Source organism: Leopardus geoffroyi, chromosome B1, assembly GCF_018350155.1.
Source record: "Leopardus geoffroyi isolate Oge1 chromosome B1, O.geoffroyi_Oge1_pat1.0, whole genome shotgun sequence".
Classification (NCBI taxonomy): Eukaryota; Metazoa; Chordata; class Mammalia; order Carnivora; family Felidae; genus Leopardus; species Leopardus geoffroyi.
The window spans coordinates 56,083,457-56,103,789 of record NC_059327.1 but is presented as its reverse complement, the minus strand read 5'-3'; the positions used below and the strand labels follow the sequence as shown (position 1 = coordinate 56,103,789).

At 35.1% G+C, this 20,333-nt stretch overlaps 1 protein-coding gene across 3 annotated transcripts in view; it reads left to right on the top strand.

The window, feature by feature from the left end:
- GALNTL6 (polypeptide N-acetylgalactosaminyltransferase like 6) overlaps positions 1 to 20,333 on the top strand; it is a 1,206,818-nt gene that overhangs the window by 341,971 nt on the left and 844,514 nt on the right. The gene's annotated exons all lie outside the window — the stretch shown is intronic.

Here is a 20,333-nt window from a genome sequence, read left to right as displayed (position 1 = left end):
ATCACATACTATATGAACATCAAAATCATTGCAGATTTATATGAAAAAAATAAAAAATATGAAAAAGAATGCATTTAGTTTTCATTGTTTAAAAGAAATAATTCCCAAGTAGAAGGATAATGTAATTAGATTTAGAAAATTATTTAAGATTTTGAACATTAAGACATTCATAAAGGAAAGTTTCATTATATATTTGGTATAAGTATAGCATATGTGAAATTCTGATACTATCTCTACGTATCTATGTACTATGTATCTATTTACTCTGGTCCAGGGATATGATTTATGTAATATTTTAAGTTGAAACTATACTGCTTATTTTTATCTTGAGATCTTGGAAATAAGTACATTGTTTTTATTTGCTGAGTCGATCAAATGTTCTATTTTACTAAAGAAACTATTTTTTTTTAATATTTGTTCATTTTTGAGAGAGAGAGAGAGAGAAAGAGAGAGAGAGAGAGAGAGACAGAATGAGTAGGAGAGGGGCAGAGAAAGAGGGAGACAGAATCTGAAGCAGGCTCCATCCAGGCTCCAAGCTGTCAGCACAGAGCCTGATGTGGGGCTCGAACCCACAAACTGTTAGATCATGACCTGAGGTGAAGTCGGACGCTTAACTGATTGAGCCAGCCAAGTGCTCCAAGAAACAAATTTTTAAACAGTCTTTGGACTTTTGCCAAGGATGATTTAATTTTAAGAAAATATGCCTAAGGACTATGGCATCAAATTAAAACAAACAAGAATCTTTTTGTGTGAAGAATTGTGTCTGGTATAGTAAAAGATTCACCTGATTGACAAGAAAGATGAAGATCAGCTTTAAAACAGAAGAACTGGTATTTACTTATGATTCATTTTGCTCAGATAGTTGTTCCCTTCCCCTCATTCTGAGATATGATTTTTAATATATTTTTATATTACAGCGGAACTGGGTTTTGTTTGTTTGTTTGTTTTTTTAGAACACTGAACTGTGTTTTTAGGTTCTTACTCTGCTTTTCAGAGTAAGGGGAAGTGAATATTTTATTCAAAATTGAGATATATTGATCAAAATAAATTTTCCCGAGGCCTGATAATACATTTCCTCTTATTCTTGCTGTCTGGATAGTTCATCCACATTTGTCATTTCAGGTATTCTATTTGTAGTCTTTTTATGTCTGACTTTACTTCTCACCAAGCCTCCAGAACCACAGTCCAAGGAATGTGTTAGAACTCATGGTACCAGTTGTAGCATGTCCATTTCTGCTTTTGGAGATCTGTTTCTTCTCCACAGCTTCCAAATAAACTAGCTCTTGCCTTGTGATACTTCTTAGACTCAAGGCCTGATCAAGTCAAGGCATCTGGCACAGAGTAGACACTCCGTTAAAGCAAATATTTCCTTATTCCAGGAATCCTTCAGTGACCAATGTCACATCTCTTAATCTCTCTCTGTTTTTTTACAGTGTAGTTCAACATGAAGTTAATTTTCTTGCCTCCAACACAAGACAATTCTTTGAGAAATAAAGTACTCTTATTTTTTATGGGTCACTCAGCAAGCTTGCCCCAAAGAATATATTCTCTAACTAGTAAGATAATATATATTTAGATGATTTTTAATTACTTAAATCACATTGTCTTTTATTGAATTGCATGTCTTTAGTTACCCTGTTTCATTGTTCCTTATCAAATTGCATTAAATACGCAGCTCATCTGGATATTAAGGCCGTATATATCACTGTAGATATGAAAAGGTGCTCAACATTACTAAATCACTAATTATCAGGGAAATGCAAATCAAAACCACAATTAAATATCACCTCATACCTTCAATTATAAGCTGAATATGTTCTGGTGAAAATGTATTGCATTTTGATTATAGTTAATAATACTATATTATATGCCTGAAAGTTGCTGAAAGAGTACATCTCAAAGGTCCTCACCACAAAAAGAAATGGTAATTGTGTGGTATGGTAGAGGTGTTAGTTAATGCTGTGGTAGTAATCATTTTGCAATGCAGAAGTGCATCAAGTCAACGTGCTGTACATCTGAAACTTACATAATGTTAATCATATCTCTAAATAAAGAAAAAGAAAAGACCACTTTATTTGCACTAGCCCTCACTAAGTCAAAATAGGTCTGTTCATGTCTTTGTCGTCTCAACTCCCTGCTTTTACTCATACTAGGATACCTTATCTGTTGCTTACTTCTTCCCTTCAAAGTTTTCCTGACAGAGTTTTACAAGTCTTTCTTTCTTTTCTTTCTTTTCTTTTCTTTTCTTTTTTTTTTTTTTTTTTTTTTTTTTTACCACAGAACCTTGGATTTCATCTATGTAGCACTGAATTTATGTTTCGTTGTAGATTTTTTTTATTTCATTTTAGCATTTTGTCTTCCAGAAGAAATGCTAAACGCCCTAGGAGGAGAAATTGTACATTCTGATGTCTCTCAAGAGCACTGCCTATTACACTGTTCATTGTGCACACAAGAAGCTTCATTTAATGTTTATTTTAATCCAGATCAATCATGCAAAATCAACATTAGACATAATGAATGATATAGATAAGTACTGTTCATATTATGGCAAAGAATCAATGATCAGGATAGCTATCCTGTTTTGTGAAGAGAACCTCTTATAAAATAATATATATTATTCTTGAGAATATTAATGAGCACTTAAAGTTTTCTTTTCAGGTGGGTAGAAAAGGGAAAGTGAATGATGCTTTTAGGGGAATAACCCAGAAATCTTGCAACAGATATTTAATTTTGATCCTAATGTGCACAAGATTAACTTGCCCATCCTATTATAGAAAAAAAATATAAGCAGCGTTTTCATTAAGTTCAAATTTGAAATATCTAGGATTTGCTTTATCCCTGACAGTCTGGGCATTGCTAAATGCTTATATCTAATTTCCTTGACTATGATTGAAGTTTCCCTTATCAGTGATATAGTTTAAAAAACAACCAATTAAAAAAAATTTTTAACGTTTATTCATTTTTTGAGAGACAGAGTGTGAGTGGGGGAAGGACAGAGAGAGAGACGGAGACACAGAATCCGAAGCAGGCTCCAGGCTCTGGATTAACAGCACAGAGCCCAACACGGGGCTCGAACTCACAAAGCGCGAAATCATGACTGAGCCAAAGTTGGACGCTTAACTGACTGAGCCACCCAGGTGTCCCCAAAACAACCACTTAAATAATATCTTTAGGGGCGCCTGGGTGGCGCAGTCGGTTGAGCGTCCGACTTCAGCTCAGGTCACGATCTCGCGGCCCATGAGTTCGAGCCCCGCGTCAGGCTCTGGGCTGATGGCTCAGAGCCTGGAGCCTGTTTCCGATTCTGTGTCTCCCTCTCTCTCTGCACCTCCCCCGTTCATGCTCTGTCTCTCTCTGTCCCCAAAAAAATAAATAAACGTTGAAAAAAAAATAAAAAAAAAATCTTTATCTGTCATATCACTTGAACCTATGAATATTTAATTTTCAAAGTGATTACGAAGGCATTTTATTTCCACCACTAACTAACCATCTCTGCCATTAGCAGGTGAACTCTGAGATCAGAAATATCTTAAGCTTCATTGTTGTCAATTTAGGATCTCTGTTATTTCCCCAAAAAGGGTTATTTCTTTGTAATTTCAGAGACCTTGAAATTTGTATTGTGCATGTTTGTATTGTTGCATGCATGCTCTTCCCTTCTCTCATATCATTTGCTAAAAGATAAATAATCATTACATGCTGAACTTGTCTTATAAACAAAGCCAAAAACCCATATTGGTCCTTTTACTAGATATAAGCCATATTCTTCAGGTGAATCTTATTTAAACTTTTCAGTATTGTTAGGAATGCAGTTGTTAAAACAGCCGACCCTCTAAAAAGGTTGTTCCTATTTGAGATGTAAAAAGAAAAGCCTACTGTTATAAATCTATCACTCATGCGATATTGCCATCTGATCCTTTAAGTATCCTTTTTATTTTTAGTGTTGTTTCAAAAATCATTTGGCAGCACTGAGATATAGAAACCGGAAATTTTCCTGTCTTATTTCTTATGCCACGAACATATATATGTCAGTATCTACTTAGTGTATGCTTTAATTCATCTAATTTTATGTATGCACGATAGAAACTACTTATATGATTTCCCACTGAAAATTACAAATGACCTAATTGAGAAATGCATTTTCAAGTGACTAATGAACTAAGAAAAAAAAAGTAAAAAGAATACTAATGTGCATATTCTCTTAAATCTTCAGCAATGCGGGACCATCCACTAGATTATTAATTTAGCACAGCAGAGCACATGGTGTATAAATCTGCTTGAATTCCAGTTTTACTCCTTGAGGTATGTGGTAACTTGGTAGTTGAGGTAAGGTAATGAAGTCATGATCTATGATGAAAGGATCCCCAGAAATGGTTATATGTATATTAGTATAAAATAGTTTGAACAGCCACATATTTCAAGTTGTTTCATTTACCTAAACATTAGCTTGTTGAGATTTGGGAGTAATAGATTATTCATTGTCCATTGATTTCAACAAATTTATTGAATATCTATATTGAATGAGGAATAGTGGTCTAAAGAATAGTGTTTTACTGTCTGGTGGAAAATAAAAAAGATAAACAAATGTCTGTGAGATACTCTTTTAAGTTCCTGTTTAAAATACAATGGATGGTCAGTAAAATTAAAAACGTTATGCCTACTCCAACCAGATTTGTATGGGCTTTGGGAAAGCATGTGAAAGTCTCTTTACAGCAAGGTAATATCTGACCTGAGTTCAAGATGCCCACTCCTTCTTTGTTAACATCGTAAATGATCTTATTCTCTACTAATGTATTCATCTTTTTCTGAAAGGAAATATAAAGACAGCAATATTAAAGATAGTGACATATAAAATGTGGTTTTGATGAGTTAATTATTGGATAAAAAAATGAGGAAAGGAGAAGATTGACAATGATTTCAACCTTCATACTAAACAACTGGGTAGAATCATCTACCCATTTGATGATCTTATATCATCAAATAAATCTACAGTTGGAAAGGGGATTTGGAAGTGAGGATGAATTAATTTTTTTATATGTTGAATTTTAAATATATATTCAAGAAAAGTTGTAATTTGTAGTATGGAGTCGGAGTGATTACAAGCAGAGGTCCAACAACTGCATTAGTCAAGATAGGTTAACTACTATAACTGATAGCCCCCGTAATTTCAGTGATGTAATATAGTACAATATATTTCTTGCTCATACAGCTGTGCAACACAGGTGTTCCTACTCAGCTCTTCTTAAAGCATGAAATGGGACAAAGATTTCTCTCGTCTGTGGCTTGTCACCCCTAGAGTTCTTGGAGTCTTCTCCATGTGGCCAGTGGTTGGGGAAAAAATAACAAATAGCAGTTTCCAGAATCACTTTTGTTCACATTCCATGTTGAGAACTCAGTTACATGGCCACACCCATCTGCAAGAGGGGGCTGGGAAATGTAGTCGGGCTGTACCCCATGCCCTACTAAAGAGTGAGGTCTTCAGGGATGTGACCTCTGCAGACTTTTCCAAATTTGCTACCCACTGTCTCTCAATAGTCACCTAAGAACCAGCCATTCTGAAGAGAAAATACAAATACAGACAAGCTTTAATAATTTAATTAAAATAACAAATAGTTTAGGCCATACTTATCATTTTAATATATTAGTTTTCATTTTTAAGCCACTCAGTTTTCTGATTAACAAACCTCCCTAGGCAATTATGTCTTCTTAAAAATCAAATAAATTAGTTGTGCAGAACAGAGCTTCCTTAAATTCCACATAGTCTCCAGCCGAGGATTCTGGATAAGATTCATCCTCAAGACACTGATAGTATATCCAGGAGCTATAATAGGAATCTGTACTTAAAAACAAAAACCAAACAAACACACAAAAAATTCCACACAACCTTTGCTCTTAGCTGAAATCAAATCAATAATAAATTCTCCTCCGTTAATTGAAGTCAACAAATTCCTACTTATTTGCATCCCTCAGCATGTAAGTGGACTTTTGCAATTATTTCACTGTTTTACATAGCTAAATTCTTTGTAGTCACATACATAAGATCATTCTAATGGCATAGATTATTTTAAAATAAACTTAAAACATAATTTCTGTCCTTAGAAGCAAATGATTCACATGGAGAGATACTATATCACAAAACAGTAAAAGTCAATGTGAGAAAATTTTAAGTTAATAATACTGGTCAATGATCTACAAATGTTTTCATCAAGTACACTGAGTGCAAACATATTTACCCATGCCTCCCAATAGATGGATTTATATTTACATAGTATATCCATATAGTATTATATACTTACAATGCTTATTGTGAAAACAAATTTAAAAGGATGAAAGAGAATTGAATATAATTGTACTTCTAAATGTTTCATGTTTTTTCCAATGAATCGTCTTTCATACCCACCTGCCCCAGATGTGCACAGCCCAGCTTGCAGGCCACAGCATCAAAGATGTTTAGAAAAGGGAGAACAGCAATTGGCAAAGACTTTATGAGGAATTTATACAATCAATGAATAGGGGATGACATTTTAGGAGCAGTGTAGGAAAATGTATAAAAAGATAAGAAATGTTACCTTTTCAAGAGAGTGAATCACTGGCCTGCTCAAGTAGGTAATTCAGTAATTAAACAAAATGTCCTCTAGAGTCAGGCAAACCAAATTTCTAATTCTGGCATTTTTCTTTATCTTGTAAACTGAACCCAACTTTTTTTTTAATGTTTATTCATTTTTGAGACAGAGGCATAGTGTGAGCAGGGGGAGGGCAGACAGAGAGGGAGACACAGAATGTGAAGCATGCTCCAGGCTCTGAGCTGACAGCACAGAGCCCGACACAGGGTTCACAAACTGTCAGATCATGACCTGAGGCAGGAGTCAGACGCTTAACCGACTGAGCCACCCAGACATCCCTGAGCCTAACTTTTTGAGGCATCAGTGTCCTTACATCTAAAATAGGTATATCAACGGGATATCCCTTATTGCACCATTGAAAAGACTATAAGAAATGGTACATGTGCTTATATTAATTGCACAAAAGCTAGTTGTTGTTCTTAAGACAAGAATGATAATTTGGAGTTTGACTTGAACAGTTCTGAAAATCAATCTATAGAGTTTCATGCATCTCCTCAAAGCTTTTCGTGTATGTATAAAAAGGGATGAATAAATAATAATAAAGAAGCCAATTGTATGACAGGTGAGACTTTCTCTGCACTTGCAGTATTGGGACCACATAAAAGTCAGTCTGAATGAAAAGTTAATTGAGTAATTAGGCATAGAGAAAATTGTCAAATGAAAAATTGGACTAAACCTAATGTTTCTTACTCTTGGGTGAAGATTCTATATAATTAAATAAATATGTACTTTTTTAAAATATGAAGCTTTTATGTTAAAAAAATATTAGAAATAGTCATACATAAAACCTATGCCTAAAAAAGAAATACTTCCGTTGAATTCTCTCTTCCACACACACGTCTGAAGTACAAGTGCTAGGATAGTTGGAAGAATGTGATGCTTTGACTCTGGGTGTGTTTGTGTGTATATGTGTGAGAAGGAGAGATGTTGAAAACTAACTTTAATTATGTAAGTTTAAGTCACTGATTCTGGATGGTTCAGTCGATTAAACATCTGACTCTTGATTTCAGTTCAGGTCATGATCTCATGGTTCATAGGATTGAGCCCTGCATGGAGCTCTGTGCTGACAGCTTGGAGCCTGCTTGGGATTCTGTCTCTCCCTTTCTCTCTGCCCTTTCCCTGTTTAACATGCGTTCTCTCCCTAAATAAATAAATAAATAAGTAAATAAATAAACAAACAAAATTAAAAAGGTTTTCATGACAAACATGCCATGCCAATTCATATTGTAAAAATTACAAAGCAACCTCCGATGGATTTCAGCCTCCCAAAGGCTGGTTCCTGTTTTTAATTAGGAAGGAATGTCTCCCTCTCTCTCTGCCCCTCCCCCGTTCATGCTCTGTCTCTCTCTGTCCCAAAAATAAATAAAAAAAACGTTGAAAAAAAAAATTTAATTAGGAAGGAATTTCAGTTCCCAGGACTAATACCCAGACCTATGCAGAAGTTCCATGCAAGAGATTTCATTGAACACTGCAAATGGGAGATACACATTATAGTTTAGCTTCATCCATTCATAATTCAAGCAAATCTCACATCTTTGAAGTCAATAGATTCATTATTACTTTTAATTGGTTATTTTGAAATATTTGACAACTCAGACTAGATATGATGCTTTGTAAAAATGACCCAAGTCTAGATAGCATTGAAAATTCCTTCCATTAAAAAAAGAAGAAGAAATGTAAGGGATTTGTCATCTGTCCTCCTTTGTTTTTTACATGTAAGTCATTTATTGGCTACATGCCTCTGCTCAATTTCTTTATTAACTTTCCTGGCCCTTAGTCTCTTCATATATGCACAATAAATAAATAAATAAATAATAAGGTCTGGACTTTATAGTCTCAGTGATCTCCTCCAACTCCACAAACTCATAATTCAGTATTTGTTTTTCTTCCATGACCTTGAAAGTGGTCTAATGATCAGAAAATTGTTAAAATGTTGTTTCAAAATGTGATATGTCCAGCATCATTGAATCAGATTTTGTAGTAATGTGTCTCTTTAAATATTGAAAAGATTACTTTAAATTATTTCATAATTGTGGAATAATGTATTATGATCATATGAAATACTTGAATATGATGTATGGTATGAATAGATAGATGGTACAAGACAAATTAGTATAAAATGATTAAAACCATTTTTATAATAGTTTTAGTCATATCCACTCAAAATATTTACTAAAAATACCAACTATGAAAAGAAATAGAGTCAAACTAGAGATTTTAGTATATTTAAGAGCACAGACCCCCACAGCAATTAAATGTAAATAATCACTTCTTGAAAAATGGACTCTGCTTTCTTCCAGCCTTTCCCATTAGCCATGGAATTGTTTCTGTTTTCTTTCTAGGATTGGCTAGAAATTGGCTAGCCAATTTGGCTGGGATTGACTCCCACTTTATTTTGATGGACATGGGATTTTGTTTTGGATGTTATTAATAGGAGTCTTCATTTGATCCCTTTAGATCTCTCATTCACAGAGAGCTTATAGCCTGAGGCTAAGAAACCAAGATAATTGAACTGGGGCATAATAATTCATATATGTAATTATTGCATGTTATTTTTTATTATTGATATATATTATGAAAAATTACTTCTTACATCACCTCAAGAGAACTTTGACTGCATTTATATTTTATTCTTTATTTTTTTAAATGTTTATTTATTTTTGAGAGAGACAGAGAGAGAGCATGAGAGGCAGAGGGGCAGAGAGAGAAGGAGACACAGAATCTGAAGCAGGCCCCAGGCTCTGAGCTGTGAGCACAGAACCCGACGTGGGGCTCGAACTCACGGAGTGCAAGATCATGACCTGAGCCAAAGTCAGCGGCTTAACCGACTGAGCCACCCAGGCGCCCCAATATTTTCTTCTTTATAACTTTGTAAAAGGAAGATTCTGACTCTGGGAGAATAAAAGTCATTGTAGTATTTGTAAATTCTATTTTGAAACCATATATACACTTTACACTCAAAATATATCTAGGGGAAATTTTCTCTATGTTTTGACCATATACACCTCCATGAGATTAAGTTTATAGATAACATTGAGATTAAATTTAATCTCAAAAAGGTGTATATGGTTGAAATGTAGTAATAGTTTCTTTCTCCCCTGACTTGAGAAGGTGACTGAAAAGTCCCTCTGCAGGGGTTTTTCCTGAGCCATACATTGACTTTTATTTAGGGAAGAATTCAGAAGAATCAAATTTAATGGACCTAAACAGAGTGCAAGGAATATGACGGCCATGTTGGTAAAAGATTTGCAGAATTAAAAAAAAAAAAAAAAAAAAAAAAAAGCAAAAACCGCAAAACAACAACTCTAGGCAAACAGATGAGGGATAGGTGAGAAAGCACAAAGGATTATAGATATTTGGGCTTTTTCTCTGATTTCCACTGGAGTTGGATGAGAATCTACTCCCCCTTTGAATTGCTTATAACTTTGTGCCGTTGCAAGAGCAGAGTGGCAGGTGCAAGTTATGAAAGAATCTGGTCTTTGAAATCACTACGCCATAGAATAGGAAACCCAGTGATTGTGTAAAAGCTTGGATTGTTTTTTCTTTAGGCTACCAAATAGTAAGCCAGCTGCATTCTGTACAGAATCGTGATTGCTAAAAGCCTTGGCAACTGGGAAAAAGCCAACTTGCAACGATTTGGGGGTGTTGCCACAAGCATGCGAGCTGCTGCAGAGGCCTGATAAAGATGATTACATATTTTGCAATATTATGTTGATGAAATGGGTTCTAAAAGCATTTGAACATATCTGCTTCAGCAGCACAAACCATCCTGAAGCCTCCCAAATGAACTGAATTATGATTGGTTGAAAAAGTTATGACTTTTCCAATTCAGTTCTCTTTTCATCTGATCTAAAATAAAGCTTAACAGTATACTGTACACATTATTGTGAATTACATAGACCCACAGGAAAATGCCAATGTCTGAACACCTTTATAATACTTGATATTTGGGGTGTTAAGTATTATTATATTATTCCCTTTTGCATTCAGTTGGTTTGCATTTCATTTTACTATATTTCATTAGTCTAATGCTTTTTTAAAAATATTTTTATTTTTTGAAAGAGAGAGACAGAGTGTGAATTGGGGAGGGGCAGAGAGAAAGGAAAACACAGAATCTGAAGCAAGCTCCAGGCTCCAAGCTGTCAGCACAGAGCCCCACATGGGGCTCGAACCTATGAGCTGTGAGATCACAACCTGAACAGAAGTTGTATGCTTAACTGACTAAGCCACCCAGGCGCCCCATAGTCTACTGCTCTTCTTAATTTTCCTTTTCCTTTTTTTTTTTTTTTGGCCAACCATCTCAGAGTTAAATTTGGTGTTTAACTCTATTAATAACTAGATTGATTTTCTGCATTTTAAATATTTTGATATCTTTATTCCTAGTAATCCTGTGTTTTTAATGCTTAATTTCTAAGTTGTCTACAATTTTTTATAATAAGAAAATTTTAGAAATTATTTCCTTGTCCACTAAATTGATTCCATTAAAATAAAGGGCATCAACAATAAATTAGAAAAATATCATAGGCAGACAGAACAAAATAGTTAAGTATTGTTTACTAAGAACTAGTTTGATGTGCTCCAGGTATTAAAAAATCCAATGTGATTATAACTTCTTGAATAGGTGGAGAAGGACATATAATAAATTTGGAAAGTCACACTGGGTGTAGATCATATAGGACCTTGTAGGCTGTGGTGATTTGAATTTTATTCTTTCAGTGATTGCTCATTGCTTATGTCCTGGAAAACTTTAAGGTGTTTACCTTTAAGAGGAAAGGAGCATTTGAAAAACTAAGCTTTTGTACTGCTTGATGGAAAAATGAAACTTCAAACAATTGCATATATACTTAAAATGTAAATCCCTTAAAGTAATGTGGCCACACCAAAACTTAAACCAGGTAGAGCAGTGATGGAATGATATCTCACAGCTAAGGGGACAAAAGGCCACAACCTAACACAGTGCATCTTCACATAACTTTGGCTATCGTTAGATGTAATTAATATAATCACAATCCCAAGATTAAATCCTGTCTTTCTAGAATATAATTTTTCAGATGTGAAATTGTTGAAAGTGTATGCAAACATTGAACTGTCTGCTCTCTTTCAGCAGGCTCAGGGAGGACACATGATACTTTATGGACAAATTTGAAAATGTCAATAAGTATATTCCTTCATAGGATCCAATTCTATTCCTTTACAATTAGAATATATTCCCCTCATAGGAATCAACTACCCCATTCTCTCCACAAATATATTTTCTGCCACTTTTTCAAAAGCCATTTTCAAGACTCAGTTTTTTAAAGCCATTTTGTTTTCATTCTGATTACTCAAAAGCATTGCTTTTCTTGTTTGTGAGAATACTGGCCTTTTCTGTTGAGTTTTCTGAAAAGGTGCATATTATAATGACTACTTTTTAGGTTTTCAACAAGTACTTATTATTGCTTAAACATTATCTTTTAAAAATTACTTTTACTTTCTACCCAAACAATAAATTCAGAAAATACAGAGGTAGTGCTATTGTGTGCATTCTGAGGGCATTTAGTACAAATTTCCATACTTACAATCTCAGCAAGCCACTCCCAGTTTGTTAAGTCACAATAAGTGTAACCTCAGGAAATTGATCACATTTCTTATCCCTGAACATTCTTATGCTTAAAGTTACCTACCCTTTCACATGTTACAAGAAAAGAAGCCATGAACAAGGTCAAGTTTTACCTTGAGGCTTCATTCAACCATAATATATTTATAAAATGTACTGCTCTGGGGAACAGATGTATGGTATTTTTTAAGGCCCAGGAATGTAATATATTATTAAATCAATCTTGAAGATAGTATCAGGAACTCTACAAGTTTACAAAAGTCTTGTTTATTTTCTGTAAAAGACATTTATATAGCATTGACCCTGTGCCATTTTCCTACTTAAAATTACCAGCTCATTTAATCCTCACAGAACCCTATAATATAGAGTTCACTTTCTCCCCCTATTTCACAATAAGAATGCTGAGCCAAAGAAAGGTTAAATGATTTTCTGAAAGTTACAACTGGTAAGCAGCAGTTATGGGATTCAAGCCCAGGAAAGCTGTTCCTAGAATTTATGCTATCAGCTGTTGTGTGGGTTTCAGAACTCTTTCATGCCGTGTTAGGAGCCTGCCCTCAAACTTTACATTCATTCAGTAGATTGGACATTTAATGTGTAACAGCAAGAAATTGAATCAAGAATAAAGACTATCAGAGAGTAGAATCTGAAATGACAGAAAATTTCTTGGGCAAGCGATATGGGGTAAAAATTTGGTCTGCTTGTTTTCTACAGGGATCATTGACTCTCAGTGTTAGAAGAAAGGAGCTAACAGTGAAAAGTAACTTAAAAATATTCTAGGTCTGAATAAAAAGTATAAAAGATATCTACTCACCTCCTTTTAAAATTAGGATAGGATAAAGGTGCAGAAAGTGCTTCTGGCTCCTATATCAATTGTGTACCATTTTAGTATACAACTATTCATAACCTTAATTTGATTAATCTTTGCCCCTTATGTAAATTAAGTTAGCTTTAGGGAACCAAAAAAAAAAAAAAAACTATTTTAGAGAATGTTGCTCTGATTCCTCCCTGCTGAGACAGGATATGGGGTAGAAATACCAGAGAGAGCAGAGAAGCCTTTCCAATATGTCTGAGTTGCAAGTGCTTAAGTGTCAGCAAAAGCACACGTTCTGGTTCTCAGGTTTTTCCATCAATTTGAAGCAAGCACTGTATTCATTAATGGGAAACGGAAATAAATTATCCACAACCTGTTTCTTTCTAGTATGTCTCAATCTGGTAAGGAAAGCAGACAAAATATAAAAACCTTTACAGTACCATGCAGTATACATTCTGGGTGGCCAATTCGTCACTTGTTGGGTAGTATTAGTACAAATTCAATGAAAAGTTTACCTTGATTCGTACTTTATTTTACTAAAGTTGGTAATTTTAGTTGAAAGCAAGTAAATATAATACAACAAGTATTTATTGACTAAATAAATAAGAATAATCTTGACATCAATATTTTAAGGGCATTGTCAATTTAAAAAAATTGCTTGGCTGAATAAAACTGTCTTTCAGTGTAAAAAGACATTAGAGGATGTTGGAATTGAAGTCTAAGACCTAATGAGAAACCATTTTATTTTGGAGTAAAGAAATGAAAAATGAGAAAGATGACTCAAATGAAGCGAAATGAAGCCAAAATCTGTGAATGGAGACTCTAGGACAAGAATGTCATAGCAAGCAAGAGGTATCTTGCTATTTAACACTTCAGTCTGATAGTTGAGAATAAACCATGACTGACAGTACTAACACACACAGGTACACAAACACAAATACACACATACCTGATGCCAGGGCAGGATAAACATAGCAAATCTGTTAGAAAAGAAGCATCAACTTTCTGACAGAAGCCATGTAAATAGAAAAAACTATTATTTTATGATTTCTAGTGATACACTTTCTGCATTTATTCCTCAGAAAAAAAAAAGTATAATGAGGGATATTTTTCTATAGGCCTCAGTAAGTCATTGTTGTTGTTGTTGTTCTTTGCTGTTTATATGCTAAGTAATAAAAAAAGAATATTGTAATAAGAAATAATCCCTTTATTCCTCTTGCACTATCGCTAGGAATGTGAATTGGTGCCATCTCTGTGGAGAACACTGTAGAGGCACCTCAAAAAATTAAAAATAGAAATAACCATATGGTAATTCCACTACTGGGCATTTACCCAAAGAAAAGAAAACATTAACCCAAAAAGATATAGGCACTCCTATGTTTAAGTTTTTTTAATGTTTATTTATTTTTGAGAGACAGAGAGAGAGACAGACAGCCAGACAGACAGACAGCATGAGCAGGGAGCGACAGAAAGAGAGAGGGAGATACAGAATCTGAAGTAGACTCCAGGCTCTGAGCTGTCAGCATGGAGCCTGATGCAGGGCTCAAACTCGTGAACCACGAGATCACGACCTGAGCTTAAGTCAGATGCTTAACTGACTGAACCACCCAGGTGCCCCTGCACCCCATGTTTATTGCAGTATTATTTCCAATAGCCAAGGTATAGGAGCATCATTGGTATAGGACACAACATCACGTGTCCATTGATAGATGAATGGATAAAGAATATATGGTATATATTGAATGGGGATATAGAAGACAATATTGTAATAATGTTGTATGATGACAGATAGCAAATACACTTAATGTGGTGAGCATTGTGGAATGCATGAAATTGCACAATCATTTTGCTGTTCAGGTGAAACTAATATTATATGACAACCACACTTCAATAATAAAGTTTTAATTAAAAGATAAATGAGGAAAAAAATATTTTATGTGCTTTTTAAAAGAAGATGATTATTTTAATTAAATATATAGCTGCAAAATACAAAATGTCTTATATGATGAAAAACAACTTATACGTGTGACAACACTGAGTGCACTTCTTGCTGTATAACTTGAAGTTCTGTGCAGTACTTAAACATTCAAACTTTCTTTTTTCAAAAAATGTTTTAATGTTTATTTATTTTTGAGAGAGAGACAGAGTGAGCAGGAGAGGGGTAGAGAGAGGGAGACACAGAATCCGAAGCAGGCTCCAGACTCTGAGCTGTCAACACAGAGCCCAATGTGGTGCTTGAACCCACAAACCATGAGATCATGACCTGAGCTGAAGTTGGAGGCTCAACCAGCTGAGCCACCTAGGTGCCCTTAAACATTCAAACTTTCTGATACTACTGCAGAGGTCTACAAGCATGTCATAGTGTATGATAAAGGATTTAATAAACCTAAAAGTCACTACTTCCTCCACCATATTGCACTTGATTGCAATCAGCATGTTACAACCAGAGTCTAATTATAAAACGTGAAATGTTTCATCTGCTTTTTTAGCATGGCTCTGTGCCGCATCTGTGGTCACTGGCCCATTGAACATAAATTTTAATTCTTTTTATGTTCAATTTGAATCTGAATTACACAGTTGATGCTAAACTATGCCAGAATTAAAACTCCCTTGAAGATAACTTGTCTGGTGAACTATTTTCAGGGACATGATTTCCCAAACATCCCTTGCATCATTCATGAAAATGAGCAATACTTTTGAAAAACTTGTTCTGCTTGCATTTCTAGAATTTTAATTCTAAGCTATTAAAGAACACAACAAAGGAGGTACCCATGAATTCATATTCTTTACTATTCTTGATAATAAGTATTTGGTCAAGAAATGGGATATCTTGGGGCGCCTGGGTGGCGCAGTCGGTTAAGCGTCTGACTTCAGCCAGGTCACGATCTCGCGGTCCGTGAGTTCGAGCCCCGCGTCAGGCTCTGGGCTGATGGCTCAGAGCCTGGAGCCTGTTTCTGATTCTGTGTCTCCCTCTCTCTCTGCCCCTCCCCCGTTCATGCTCTGTCTCTCTCTGTCCCAAAAAAAATAAATAAACGTTGAAAAAAAAAATTTAAAAAAAAAAAAAAAAAAAAAAAAAAGAAATGGGATATCTAAGTTAATGGATTTTGATGTCTATTAACATAAAAGTAATTGAATATAATGGAGAGTTTTTTTTTCCTTCTGTTGTTCTATTCCTCTACCTTCTTAGAGACAGCTATTTTCATGAATTAGATGTATACACATCTATTCTGGATATTTATTTATTTGATATGTGAATATGTATCCATCGATTTAGTCAATAAATATCTGTTGGTTGTTTACTCTGTGTTGGGTCCTGGTGAGAAAATAAAACCAAGTCTCTGTGTTCAGGATGCTTTTAGCAAGTGCCCTGTATCTACTTAAATAGTTGGCTAGTTCCCTACCATATGTTTTTCTATACTTTCAGCTGTTCTGGGTAATTGTAAGTTAAGTATCTCTTGAAAACATTGTATGGGTTTTATGTTTACATAAATAATCTATCTCTATATCTCCTGCACCTACTTTGGCTGCTCTCCAACCCCTCCCTACCTCTGGTACAAAAATATTGAATTGAGGGGCTCCCGGGTGGCTCGGTTTATTGAGCGTCCACCTCTTGATTTCTGCCTGGGTCATGATCCCAGGGTCATGGGATCCAGCCCTGTGTAGGGCTCTGTGCTGAGCATGCCACCTGCTTGGGATTCTCTCTCTTCCCCACTCACACTGTCTCTAAAATAAAATTTTAAAAAATATATATTAAAAGATACTGAATCACAATGGTGTACATCTTGAAACTAATGGGATATAGCATGTTAATTATACTTCGATAAAAAAAAGAAAACTGTTACAGTTAGAAAACTATATAAAAGTCTATTTCTTTTAAAATGAAATTCTAGTTTTAAATGTTTTTTATGTTAAAATAATGGGACTTTAAAATGGTATTTTAAGCTGTTTTGATTAATGTATATGTCTTTTAACTTATCTTCATTAGTTTCTTTATTTGGCTTTACCCTATTCTTTCCCTTTTTTTTTCATCTGTGCTTGAGGTAGGTTTGTGTTTTCTTTTTACTTTTTGCTACTATCCTAACTTAGAAGTTCAATGTTCATGGGGCCCCTGGGTGGCTCAGTTGGTTAAGTGTCTGAGTTCAGCTCAGGTCATGATCTTGCTGTTCATGAGTTTGAGCCCCTCATTGGGTTCTGTGCTGACAGCTCAGAGCTTGGAGCTTGCTTTGGATTCTGTGTCTCCGTCTCTGTGCCCCTCCCCTGCTCGCACTCTGTCTCTCTCTCTTTCTCTCAAAAATAAGTAAATGTTAATTTTTTTAAACAAGTTCAACGTTCCATTTCTATTATGGTTGCTATTATATTTTTATAGTGCACACCTAAAAAGTCTAAAGTAATCAATATTTTTACCTGCCTCCAAACAATGCAAGACCTTGAACACTTTGACTATTGCTATTACTGGCTGACCTCACTCATGAGGTTCTGATCTACTATTTTAATTTCCTTTGTTTGGATCACCGTGAATCATCTTACTTTTATTTTTTAATTTTTTTTTACCTTCCTTAAAGTTTTATTTATTTTTGAGAGAGACAGAGTATGAGCAGGGGAGGAGCAGAGAGAGAGGGAGACACAGAATCTGAAGCAGGCTCCAGGCTCTGAGCTGTCAGCACAGAGCCCAACGCAGGGCTCTAACTTGTAAACCTGAGATCATGACCTGAGCTGAAGTCGGTAGCTTAACTGACTGAGCCAGCCAGGCACCCTATGAATCATCTTACTTTTATAATCAGCACTTATCAAGACTTAACAACACATTTTCCTCATAGTTTATTTCCTCAATTGGTATATTATTTTTGTTATTTGCCACATAAGTTGCTCTTGGGTGTTCCATATGCCTAAGTTTGGATTTACCCCTATGGGTGTTTATTCTGTGTTGTTTCTAAAGGACCTGTGATTTTATCTGTTATAAATACTTGTTTCTTTAATTAATTTTCTCCAGTTCCCTGTTTTATGGCAATAACCAAAGCAGCACTGGCCGACTCTCAGCTTTCCGCTGTTTCTTTTTCTCAGTTGTGTGATACCCCATGACTCTAAGATGGCTAGGATTTCTCTTATGACTTCAGGGGAACACAAGGAACACACACTTTAGATGAAGGGTTTCTCCCAAATATCAGGAGCTCCACTTCTCCCACAGTTATTAGGAGTATTTTGTTATTATTGTTATTTAATATTGTTTGCATTATCGACTTTCTAATGTTGGTTGCCAGAAATTTTCTGTCAATTAAAAATTTAACGTAAATAGGAAGAAAGAAAATAATGTGTCTGGTTTTAGTTGCCCTATAGTGGAATTCTATAAAATTTGCACACCGCATTTATTTGCATAAATCTACATTGTAGTTAATTTGTACCACTATGTACTTCTGAAAACTTGGCTGAGTTACTCAGTATTTATGAGCTCCAGTATCCTTGTCTATAAGATTAAAGAGTCTGGACTAAAAGTTATCTTTATTTTCATATGCAAGCTTTAAAATCCTAGGAAATTAAAATTATATCTGAACAGTCAGGGGAAAAAATGGAAATACTTCCTCAGTCTGATGTATTTACATGGTAAAATCATGTCATAGAATTTTGCATGGAAGGAGCTGGAGGTCATCTTGTCTGCGCCTCTCCTTTAGTAGATGACTCTAAAGAACTTCTGTGAAGTTAAATGATCTCTTCAAATGGCTTTAGTGAAAAAGTCAGGACTAGGATTCCACCTGCTCTGAATCTTTATATAATGGTCTTTCTTTTGTACTGTTGTTTTCCAGCTTAGGCAATCTCTAACTTGTTTTACAAATAATATATGCTTATAGTTACCTGTTACGAAGATTATATACAGTGAAGTTCCTGTACACTGTGAGAACTGAGTATGTAATTTCCAATCTGTGTGAAATGGAACTCTAATATTCTTTGAGTCATTTCTTTAGTGAATTTACATCTTATGGAAATACTTGTTTTTTAAAATGTAGGGGCGCCTGGGTGGCGCAGTCGGTTAAGCGTCCGACTTCAGCCAGGTCACGATCTCGCGGTCCGTGAGTTCCAGCCCCGCGTCGGGCTCTGGGCTGATGGCTCAGAGCCTGGAGCCTGTTTCAGATTCTGTGTCTCCCTCTCTCTCTGCCCCTCCCCCGTTCATGCTCTGTCTCTCTCTGTCCCAAAAATAAATAAATGTTGAAAAAAAAATTAAAAATAAATAAATAAATAAATAAAATGTATATTATGTAACTGTTTCTGAATATGGCTCCACTATCTTCTCATATTGTCTCAACGATTCCTTAAAAGGCTACATTTTTTTTTACCAGTATCTATCTAGAATCACAAAGAAAAGTAAGAGCGTTTATCATTATTGCTTTTTTTTTTTTAATTTTTTTTCAACGTTTATTTATTTTTGGGACAGAGAGAGACAGAGCATGAACGGGGGAGGGGCAGAGAGAGGGAGACACAGAATCGGAAACAGGCTCCAGGCTCTGAGCCATCAGCCCAGAGCCTGATACGGGGCTCGAACTCACAGACCGCGAGATCGTGACCTGGCTGAAGTCGGACGCTTAACCGACTGCGCCACCCAGGCGCCCCTCATTATTGCTTTTTTGCTAAAACAGTTTATATCCTAGATCCTAATAATGAACAATATACCAGTGGCTAAATAGAGTAATACTGTCCCTTTAACTATTCCAACTCAACCATTTTGCCCTTCTTTATGGATATTAACTTTTTCAACATAAAACTTTTAAAATATGCCAGTCTCAGAAGAGGTGTGAACCACAGGAAAGCAAAAGGAAACCAAAAGAAGACAAGAACCAAAAATCACCCATAAACTTTAAGTCCAGAGGGACCACATCTACTTTCTTTGCATTGGTATCCATTTATTTGCACAAAGGCTATACATGTATGTGAATTTGTATATGAGATATATATTTTTTTCTGTGTAATTGTTTCTCAAATGGCAGCACAGTGAATGTTCTGTTCAGAGAACATTTTTTAATACCCTAAGACTATTCCCCACCTCTGCATCAATGCTTTATTAACCCCTATTTCTATATATTATTACTCCTGTATACCTTAACTATATCTTCTGTTACATCTCCTATGTTACCTTTTGTAATGATCTGTATCTTTTTTTTTTTTTTGTCTTTTGTTTATCTCATCCACAAGAATGTAAATTTCATGAAAGCAGGAACTTAGTGTTTCCTATTCACTGCTGGCAGGTTGTAGGCTCTTAATAAATATTTGTTAAATTGAATAAAATAAACTATATATTAAGATAATTGGGGACTTGGCCAAG